A 10,025-nucleotide genomic window follows, 5' to 3' on the forward strand; every position below is an offset into this window, starting at 1 on the left:
ATATTTAGTATAAGTTTTTAAAATATTACAACATTTTCCATGTTTTATAGCGGTTGCACCGAATGACCTGATGTTTCGGCACATGCGTATGAGCGAGTGAAAACATGATTTTTTCAATTAGTTAAAAGAGAGTTAGTTAATTTGCTTCATGGCCATGTGGTCCTTTGCAGGTGTCTGAATGATGGCACATCCTGTCACATGATACTGACCGCGTGAGTTGATCCAAAATGGTCCCTTTATATTGGTTACGCCGAATGACGTCAATGAAATTAATTTTTCCAGATATTCTTTCTCATAACAAAGCAATGACTTCTACACATAATTTTAATACCATTTTGTACTATGCTGATATTTGATGCCAGAATAAAAATATATACATTTATTACATTTTAACTAAGATAATTTATTCACAAATAAAGTGGCTGTATTGGCCTTTGGACGGTTAAACCGAATGACCTTTTGACACTTCAAAATCTTTAAAATACCTTTATATGTAGCAAAATATAATTTAAACCTATTGGATTCGATAAAAGATGGTATTCTGATGAAAATTCTAAAAACAGTTTTATCATCCAAAAGTGGAATGAAGCAAATCTGATCAAGTGATAGCACCACCTCTGCTTGACAATCTGCATGTTTTAAATCATGTTATGTTTAACTCATGAGCAATATTAAGGCCGTTTGAATTGCAAATATGAGATCTCCTCGCAGTTTTTAGTGAAACCATGACAATATTCAGCGTTCTGGTGTTCTTGTGTGTCTGTGATCAAACCATTGTTCTTTGTTGTTGACTTCAGTGAAAGAGTAAGTCGTGCCACTCTTGATCTGTGTGCTGCTGTCTGTTCTGTTAGGTGGAATACCCTTGACCTGTCGCATCCGCAGACATTGATATTCAGTAACAAGCCCCACAAAACAAAACGATCCATATCACAAGGTGACAGGAGACAGCTCTCTCTCTCTCTCTCTCTCTCCATGCATTATTCTCTCTCTCTCACTCTTTTTCTCTCTTAAGTATAAATGGGCTTTTAAGGTAAGTGCACATATGGCTACGGCCTGCCATGGCCCTTTAACCTTAACAGTGACATGGGAGAGATTTTTCGAAGAACGTCCACAAAGTTGGCTATAGATTAGTCTTTGAACACTAGCTTTGGCAGGGACAGAAAGAGAGAGGGATGAAGGGACAGTCAAGGAAGGAGTGAAAAAAGGACAGCCAAAAGGTAGAAGACAGCAAACAGTACCTGTGTTCGATCTACTCTTGGCATTGACAAGTGAACTTGCTCTTTCTTGTCTTCTCTCTCTATATATTTCCTTTAGCATTGTATCCCAACAGCGCTTCTCATAATTTAAAGTAATTCAGCTACAGTCAAGCTTTGTTTATTGCTTCAAAAAAGAAACTGCCATGTAGACATCTATGCAGAGACTCCAGTTCATATGCATCCACACAAACCAATTCACTGAATTTAAATAGGAAAAAGTCTGTTTAATTATTACCTCAGCAACTTCAAAAAGCATTTTAATGTAAAAGCTAGAATGCTTTGGCTCTGAGCTCCTTTTGAGTTTTACTTAGGGTGACCCAGACAACCGGTTGTGATCAGGTTGTCTGCATGAGGGTTAGTGCGTCAACTTTGATGTGCAGAATTAATGAGCGGTGTGGCTGGTCCTGCTCTAACAGATGGGAATTAACTGTCACTAATGTAGAGGCAATGACCAGTAACCTTCTGGAGAGATTAACTTGAATGAATACTCAACTGAAATGAGGATGACAAAGCAGCGACGTTCATCCGGACATGTCGTTCTACTGATCTCATCGAGGGAATAAATCAAACTGTGAAAAAGGGAAAGTGAGAGATGGAGTACCAAAGCCATGTGGCAGCATCTCTGGAAATGAAAGGAGAGAGTCTCCAGACAAGACTGAGAGAAGAGGACCTCTTTTACTCAATCTCTCTATCTTTCATTTGTCTTCTCAACCTGAAGAAAAGTGCTGGTGGATACTGATTCAGAAAATTTAATTCAGAGTGTGTTCACACTAGTTTGGTTCGCTTGGTTCTTTGGTCCGGACCAAAAAAAAAAAAAAAAAAAATTTAGTCCTGGTCCGCTTAGTGTTTACACTGGCATTTTTAACACCAAACCTAAAGATACTGAACTAAAGACATAGGGATACGTTCACAACTTGATTGGTCAGCTTTTATGATGTATAATTCATGGTGGAACTTACCGAAAATCCAAAACAATGTATGCTAGGCTAAATGCGCTCCTTGTATAGCTTTATTTTGATCAGCTGAGAACCCGTGAAGAGCTTATAAATCCCAAAAACATTAGTCAAAACAGCGGCAGGAATGCCTCCGTCACACACAAACAAAGATCTGCTGCCAGTGTTAGGGAAAGTTACTTTTAAAAGTAATGCATTACAATATTGTGTTACTCCCTAAAAAAGTAACTAATTGTGTTAGTTACTTTTTATGAAAAGTAATGCATTACATTACTTTTGTGTTACTTTTTCTCATTTGGGCTGGGCTGGGCTTGCTTGTTTGTCTTTTTTAATAACAACAAAAAAGTTCTATTTTTGCCCTTTCACACCAAAGGTGAAATGAATAAGCCTCAGGCTGAAGGAAATTAATATTTACAACTGTACAGTATAGAGGGCGCAGCTCAAACAAACCTTTCAGCTGTGCTGCCTTTCTGGATTAAAGAAGAATAAGATACAGGAGAAGGAAGTTCAACACTCTTATTCCTAAATCTAAAGTAATTTTTGCTTATTAATATGGTTGAATTGGATCATTGAAGGTCGGCAGACATTGGTTAATGAAGATGTTGGTTAATAAAGTGAGATTAAATGAAGAGTTCATTTGCAAAAACTGATAAACGCCGCTTTAAAAAAAAATGAACTAAGTGCTGTGCATTATTCTCCATATATAGCACGTTCTGTACCCTAAATCCGTTTTGTCAGAAAAGCCGGTTTTGTCCACTGTCAGGCATCGTAAGTTCACGTTTTACAGCAGAAGCCGACAAGCGCCCTTGTTGTTTGTGTACAGAAACCAATAAGTCCGTTTTAGCGAATCAGCGCACAGTAATCAGGTCAGGTGACAAGCCTTCTAGTCACTTTAAAACGACGCGCTAACTGAGGGAAGTTTTGTCAAAGCTGACTAAAAGTGATTGAGGATTTATAATTTCGACTCCTGTAAGTCCTTGTACTCCATACACGACTTACATGCTGAAACCTTGGTTGTCCTTTTGCGTGCTTGTGTGTGCGCGCGTGGATGTGTGCGTGCGTGTGTGTGTGTGATGTGTGTGCACGTGTGTGTGCACGTGTGTTTGAGTGTGTTTTAAATGCAATTCCAAAGCAATTACTTGGGTTTTGTTTAACTCTGAAACATGAAATGTGGAGTTATCTGCTTTTGCTAAAAAAAACAAACTTTTTATATATATAAAAAACATACTTTCAATTAACTTTAATTTTTTTATTTACCTGCATTTTTTAGAGTTATTATTTCTTAATTAAAACAACCCAACTGCAGTTTGATTGATATTACTTGGAATGCACAATAAAAAAACATGATTTGTGAGAATTAATAAATATGGAGTTAACTGTTTTTGCAAATAAACGTACTCGGTTACGTACGTAACCTCGGTTCCCTGAGATACGGGAACGAGTACTGCGTATGGGGAAAAGCTCCTTTTTCCTCCTTGCTGAAGCCATTTTCAATAGCGCAGTGAAACTGCAAGTCTATTGGCTCAAAGGAATGGAACTCTTTGAACCAATGACAGCGCGGCGTAGTCGCGCGAGCCAATGGCGAAACAGCGCGCCAACAAGCCCGCCAAAACGGGCGTGGCTTATGGCTATATAAGCCGGTGTTTTCGCCATGGATTCAGTTTAACTCGACTGAAGCGACGATACTGAGCCGCAGTGTTGGGGCACGGCATAATACGCAGTACTCGTTCCCGTATCTCAGGGAACCGAGGTTACGTACGTAACCGAGTACGTTCCCTTTCGATACTCTCACTCATACTGTGTATGGGGAACGAATTCAATCACGCCGTGCAGCGACAGGGAACGAAAAAACATAACGTGGGCGCCAGGGGGGCCCAGAGGATATGTGAGGGGCTAAAGCTGTCGAACCCTAGATGCACGGAAGGCCCCTGGGAGAGCGTGATGATGGTGCTCAGAGAGGCCATGTTTTCACACCGAAAGGACCCGAGCATGTAAGGTCGGGATGTCCAAATTGTAAAATCTGACAAAAGTGGACGGAGGGGACCAGCCGGCCGCCTCACAGATGTCTTTGAGAGAAACGCCACTAGACCACGCCCAAGATGAGGCCATGCCTCTAGTGGAGAGGGCTCTTACTCTTATGGGGCAGTCCAGGCCCATAGAGGAGTAGCATAGAGCAATTGCGTCGACTATCCAACGCGAGAGGCGTTGCTTAGAGACCGGAGACCCTTTGGTGCGGCCGCCAAAGCAGATGAAGAGCTGGTCTGACTGCCTGAACGGCTGAGACCGCTCAACATAGATCCTCAATGCCCTGATGGGGCAGAGTAAATGCACCTCTCGCTCGTCCGTGGAAGGAGGTAACGCTGAGAGGGAAATAACCTGTGCTCTGAACGGGGTTGAGAGCACCTTGGGGACATAGCCATGTCTGGGTTTTAGAACGACCTTAGAGTCGTTGGGCCCGAACTCAAGGCATGCAGGGCTCACAGAGAGGGCCTGCAGGTCGCCGATGCGCTTAACCGATGCTAGCGCGAGTAGCAGAGCGGTTTGAGCGTTAAGGGCCGAAGGTCAGCTGACTGCATTGGCTCAAAGGGGCGGACCCTTGAGGGCTGCAAGGACAGTGGAAAGGTCCCAAGAGGGAATGGTAAGTGGTCTAGGGGGGTTAAGACGCCTAGCACCTCTTAGGAAACGGACAATAAGGCCGTTTCTGCCCACCGTCTGGCCAGCAATAGGGGCGTGGAACACTCCAATGGCTGCAACGTAGACCTTGAGCGTGGAAGGGGTGAGACCACTATCCAGCCGCTCCTGGAGGAAAGACAGTATCTGGGATATGTCACTCTCCACAGGGTCGACGCTGCGCGTTGAGCACCAGTCAACGAAGACCGACCATTTCTGGGCGTAGAGACGCCTGGTGGACGGAGCTCTAGCCTGAGAAATGGTGTGCAAAATGTTCCCGGGGAGGCTTATCGGCTCCCATCGAGGGACCATAGGTGCAGAGCCCACAGTTGGGTCTGGGGAGCCAGATCGTCCCGTTCGCCTGAGAGAGGAGGTCTCTTCTCAGGGGGATTGGCCATGGGTCTCTTGTGGAGAGCCTGAACAGCTCTGAGGACCAGGTTTGGGTCCTCCAGAGTGGGGCCACCAGTAGGACTCTGTGTTTGTCTTCCCTGATTCGTCTGATCACGTAAGGGATCATTGCGGTCGGGGGAAAAGCGTAAAGGAGGAGCCTGGGCCAGGCTTGGGCCAGGGCATCCGTCTCTTTCGAGAAGAAGGTCGGGCAGTGAGAGCTGTCTTCTGAGGCGAAGAGGTCAACCTCTGCCTTCCCGAAGATTTCCCATATCTTCCGTACCGTTTGGGGGTGGAGCATCCACTCGTCTGAGGGGACATTGCTCCGTGACAGCATGTCTGCCCCAAGGTTTGATTTGCCAGGTATGTGCGTCGCTCCTATGAGTGACCGCAGCCTGGGCGCTGCCCATTCGAGGATGCGCTTTGTCAGGGCACAAAGGCGGCTGGACGAAAGGCCTCCCTGGTGGTTTATATGGACCGACTGGACCAGGACGTGGTGTCCTTTCAGGAACGTCTGGAACGTGGCCAGGGCATGTTCTACTGCCAGCATCTCGAGGCAGTTGATGTGCAGATGGCTCAGCTCGTGGGTCCATGAGCCAAAGGCCGGTCTGCCCTCGAAAATGGCTCCCCAACCCGTGTTGGAGGTGTCCGTCGAGAGCACCTTCCTTCTTGATAACGCCTGAAGGGGGACTCCACGCTTGAACCAGCTGGGGTTCGTCCAAGGTCTCAGAGCTGTAACACAGGCCTGATTGACCTTGATTAACCCTCTGGAGTCTGAGGCTGATTTGGGGCCTGGAGAAGTTTTGACATGCCCTGACATTTGTGCTTTTTTCAGTTGTTCATAAACATATTAATGACACAAGTGTCATTACACTGTATTCAGCACAAACTAGGCTACCATAATATGTGAGGAACATGTGTGTACATGTTTGTGTTTTTGAAGGAATAACGTTTATGCGTGGTTACTGAAAAAACAAAAAACTTAAGTCACTGATATAAGGCCAATAAAAGTATATTAAATCTGTGTTCACAAGACTTTTGGGTATTGAAGGTTGTAGACTAGAGTTTTTGCTTCAAAATTATGTAAAAATTATGCTGACTACTCTTTCATTTATAACAATATACTGATTTAGTTTTTGTAAGACACTTTTTGCCAAGAAACACGGTATGCGAGGAGGCGTGAATCTCCATGAATAATGGCTCATTCTCACCTGTGAAGACAAAAGAATTGAATAGTAATGACCTGAAAAGACTTGCATATTAATGAGGCATTTCAGTCAGGTAGGCTGTGAAAAAAAACTTCTGTGATGTCTCAAGCTCATCATGGTATATGAAACATACAGAAAAGTTTTATTACAATATAAAATAATGGTTTTATATTATACTTTAAAATATAATGTATTTCTGTGATGCAAAGAGTCTGAATATAGGCTTTTAGTTTAAAAGCATGCACATTTGGAGAAATATAGGATTCTCATATGTTTATGTCAATTTTCTATACAGAGGAGTTATTTTTTATTTAATATTCATTGTTATCTCTATGAGCGCTGGTGTTTGCAATTCATACTGCAGCCGGAGGGCGCTCTGTGCATTTTAGTCCACAAATTCACCTAAGAAGAAGACGATATTCCATGAATGGTGTTTACCAATTCATACTACAGCCGGAGGGCGCTAAAGAAACAAAAACTCACTTAAAACTTATCAATAGAAGAAAACAAACAGGAATTTACTGAATGTCTTCCAGAGATCGCTAACCATGGCTTTTTCATCCAGATAAACAATTTTCAAGGCAATAAATACACGATTGAGATGATGAATGCATGTGTTGTCTCTGAATTTGCCTGTGAATAGCGCTGGCTCCGTGGGTGTGGCCGCATTAGTGGGTAATGAGCTGAATCACGGACTTCTGACATGGCTCTCTTTTCATACAGATTACATAAACACAGAATGTTTGTTTTCGATTTGACTTGCACGATTTAAAACCTGACATTTCAACGTTTTGTTAGACATAAGTATGAATTTTTTTGTGATTAGTATTCACTAAGTTACACTTCATTTTCTGAGAACTATCAGATTGGACTTCGTTCAGAGGGAGATGAGAGATCACGCATCATGTTAGTTTTCTTTATTTTACAAAAAGCACAACATTTTGTTTTTACTCTGAGTGTATACAAATAAAAGGAGATATTCTATAGTTTCAATTGATGTATTACTTATGTCTCTATGACAAAAAATGACAGAGTATTTTAAGTCTGTTTTGCTGCAATGTGAAAAAAAACCTGCAAAACGCGCCGGCGCGTTTTTAGACCTCAGAGTGTTAAGAAGCGGCCGTGCCACCAAGCATGAAGTGGAACCCTGAGTTTCAGCCAGTGTTGCAGAGGCCGCATACGTAGGAGGCCGAGCTGCAGTACCGGGGAGGCGGAAGCCATCAGCCCTAGCATCCTCTGGAAAGTCTTCAGAGGGTAACGGGCGTTGTTCCTGACTGATGCCGAGAGCTTCTGAATCGTCAGAGCGCGCTCTGGGGAGACTACAGCCCTCAAGTGGACTGAGTCGAAGACTGCGCCCAGGAACGTGATACGTTGGCTGGGGAGCAGTGAGCTCTTGGCAAAGTTGACCCTGAGTCCCAGGCACTGAAGGTGGCTGAGGAGCACGGATCTGTGGTGTTCTAGCTCGGTACGAGACTGGGCCAGTACGAGCCAGTCGTTGAGGTAATTCAAAACTCGGATCCCCATCTTTCTTAGAGGGAGAAGCGCCGAGTCCATGCACTTGGTAAACGTGCGGGGAGCTAGAGACAGCCCAAAGGGCAGGACCTTGTATTGATAGGCCACACCCTCGAAGGCGAATCTCAAGAATCGCCTGTGGCGGGGGGCTATCTGGATGTGAAAGTACGCATCTTTCAGGTCCAGCGAGAAGAACCAGTCCCCTGGGCGGATCTGCGCGAGGATCTGCTTCAACGTTAACATTCTGAACTTCCGTGTCATGAGGGAGAGGTTCAGAAGTCTGAGGTCTAAGATGGGTCTGAGACCGCCATCTTTCTTGGGGACAACAAAGTAGCGGCTGTAGAAGCCCGACTCGCTCTCTGCGGGGGAACGATTTCTATGGCTCCCTTCTGTAACAGAGACGTCACTTCTGTGCGGAGGACATGAGCGTCGTCCGCTTTGACTGAAGTGGTGACCACACCGCTGAAGCGCGGTGGCCTTCGGGCGAACTGCAGGGAGTAGCCGCTGGATATAGTCCCGATGACCCACTGTGACACTCCGGGGATGGCTTGCCAGGCCTCGACCCGTGTGACCAGGGGCTGAATAGCGTCCGGTGACAGACCGCTGTGCAGGGGTCTTTGCACCGTCGTTATAAGATGAGGAAATTTGCTCTCTTTTTGGTAATTTAAAAATATTGGGTTCGCCATTAGAACGGCGGTTTGTGTGGGCGCAGTCGATTCCAGACTCGTCCAGGGTACGGAGGAGTTTGGCCTGGAAGACTTGAAGGATGGCCATCGAGTGGAGCGCTGATGCAGCTTGCCCTGCTGAGGAGTATGCTCGGCCGGCAATGGCGGAGGTTGTACGGCAGGGTTTAGAGGGAAGGGCCCTCTTGCTCTTCCAGCCCACGGCCGCGGGCGGGCAGAGGTGAGCGGCCACGGCTTCGTCTAGCGGCGGCATCTGCTCATAGCCCTTCTCACGTGAGCCATCAACCGAGGTGAGAGCCGGGGGTGAAGAAGTGTGAAGGCGGGCGGAGTATGGGGCGCGCCAAGACTTCGTGAGCTCTGCGTGGACCTCGGGGAAGAAGGGCGCTGATCGCTGGCGAGGGGTCTGGCGGGGCCCCGGCAGAAACCACTCATCCAGCCTACTGCGAGTCGGCTCCTCTGGTGCGGCCCATTCCAGGTCGAGCTCCTCGCGGATTAACTCGGCGTCCGTTCCTGGCCTGGAGTCAATGGGCTCTAGTGACGGCAGGGGGGCGGGCTCCCCGTCGCCGACCCACTCCTCCACTTCGGATGCCGCGAGCGACATGGAGTCGTCGGGCTGCTCATCCTCCGAGCCGCCGAAGGAGATGAGGTCACTCGCTTCCGCTGAGGGACGCTGCTCCGGGTGTGCAAAGAGGACGGGGGACGGCTCTCTCACAGGAGAGGGAGAGGTCGGCGGGCGCTGGGCCGGCATAAGCTCTCCCAACTCCGAGCGCTGAACTCCTCTGCCTCGCTGTCTCTTCCTTGCCGGCTCGCGGGAGGAAGAAGACGGGAAGGCGCGGGAGGCGGAGCCGCTTTCCATGAAGAAAGCAATCCGAGCGCGGAGAGAAGCGAGACTCATGCACTCATGGCAGCAGGAGACTCGCTGAAAGCGAAACCGGAAGCTCGCGGCGGGCGGCGAGAGCAGCGCTCTGGGCGGCAGTCTGCGGCGGCGCCAGCGGGAGCAGGCGGCGGAATTCAGCTGTCCTCTGCGGGGCCTCTTCAACGGCGGAGAGAGCTCGTTCCAGCAGTGAAAGGTGATCAGCAGGATCCAGCGAAGAATAAATCGTCGCTGAAGGAGAGAGAACTGAATCCATGGCGGAAACACCGGCTTATATAGCCATAAGCCACGCCCGTTTTGGCGGGCTTGTTGGCGCGCTGTTTCGCCATTGGCTCACGAGACTACGCTGCGCCGTCATTGGTTCAAAGAGTTCCATTCCTTTTAGCCAATAGACGTGCAGTTTCACTGCGCTATTGAAAAAGGCTTCAGCAAGGAGGAAAAAGGAGCTTTTCCCCATACGCAGTATGAGTGAGAGTATCGAA

Source organism: Megalobrama amblycephala, unplaced genomic scaffold (genome assembly GCF_018812025.1).
Source record: "Megalobrama amblycephala isolate DHTTF-2021 unplaced genomic scaffold, ASM1881202v1 scaffold585, whole genome shotgun sequence".
Classification (NCBI taxonomy): domain Eukaryota; kingdom Metazoa; phylum Chordata; class Actinopteri; order Cypriniformes; family Xenocyprididae; genus Megalobrama; species Megalobrama amblycephala.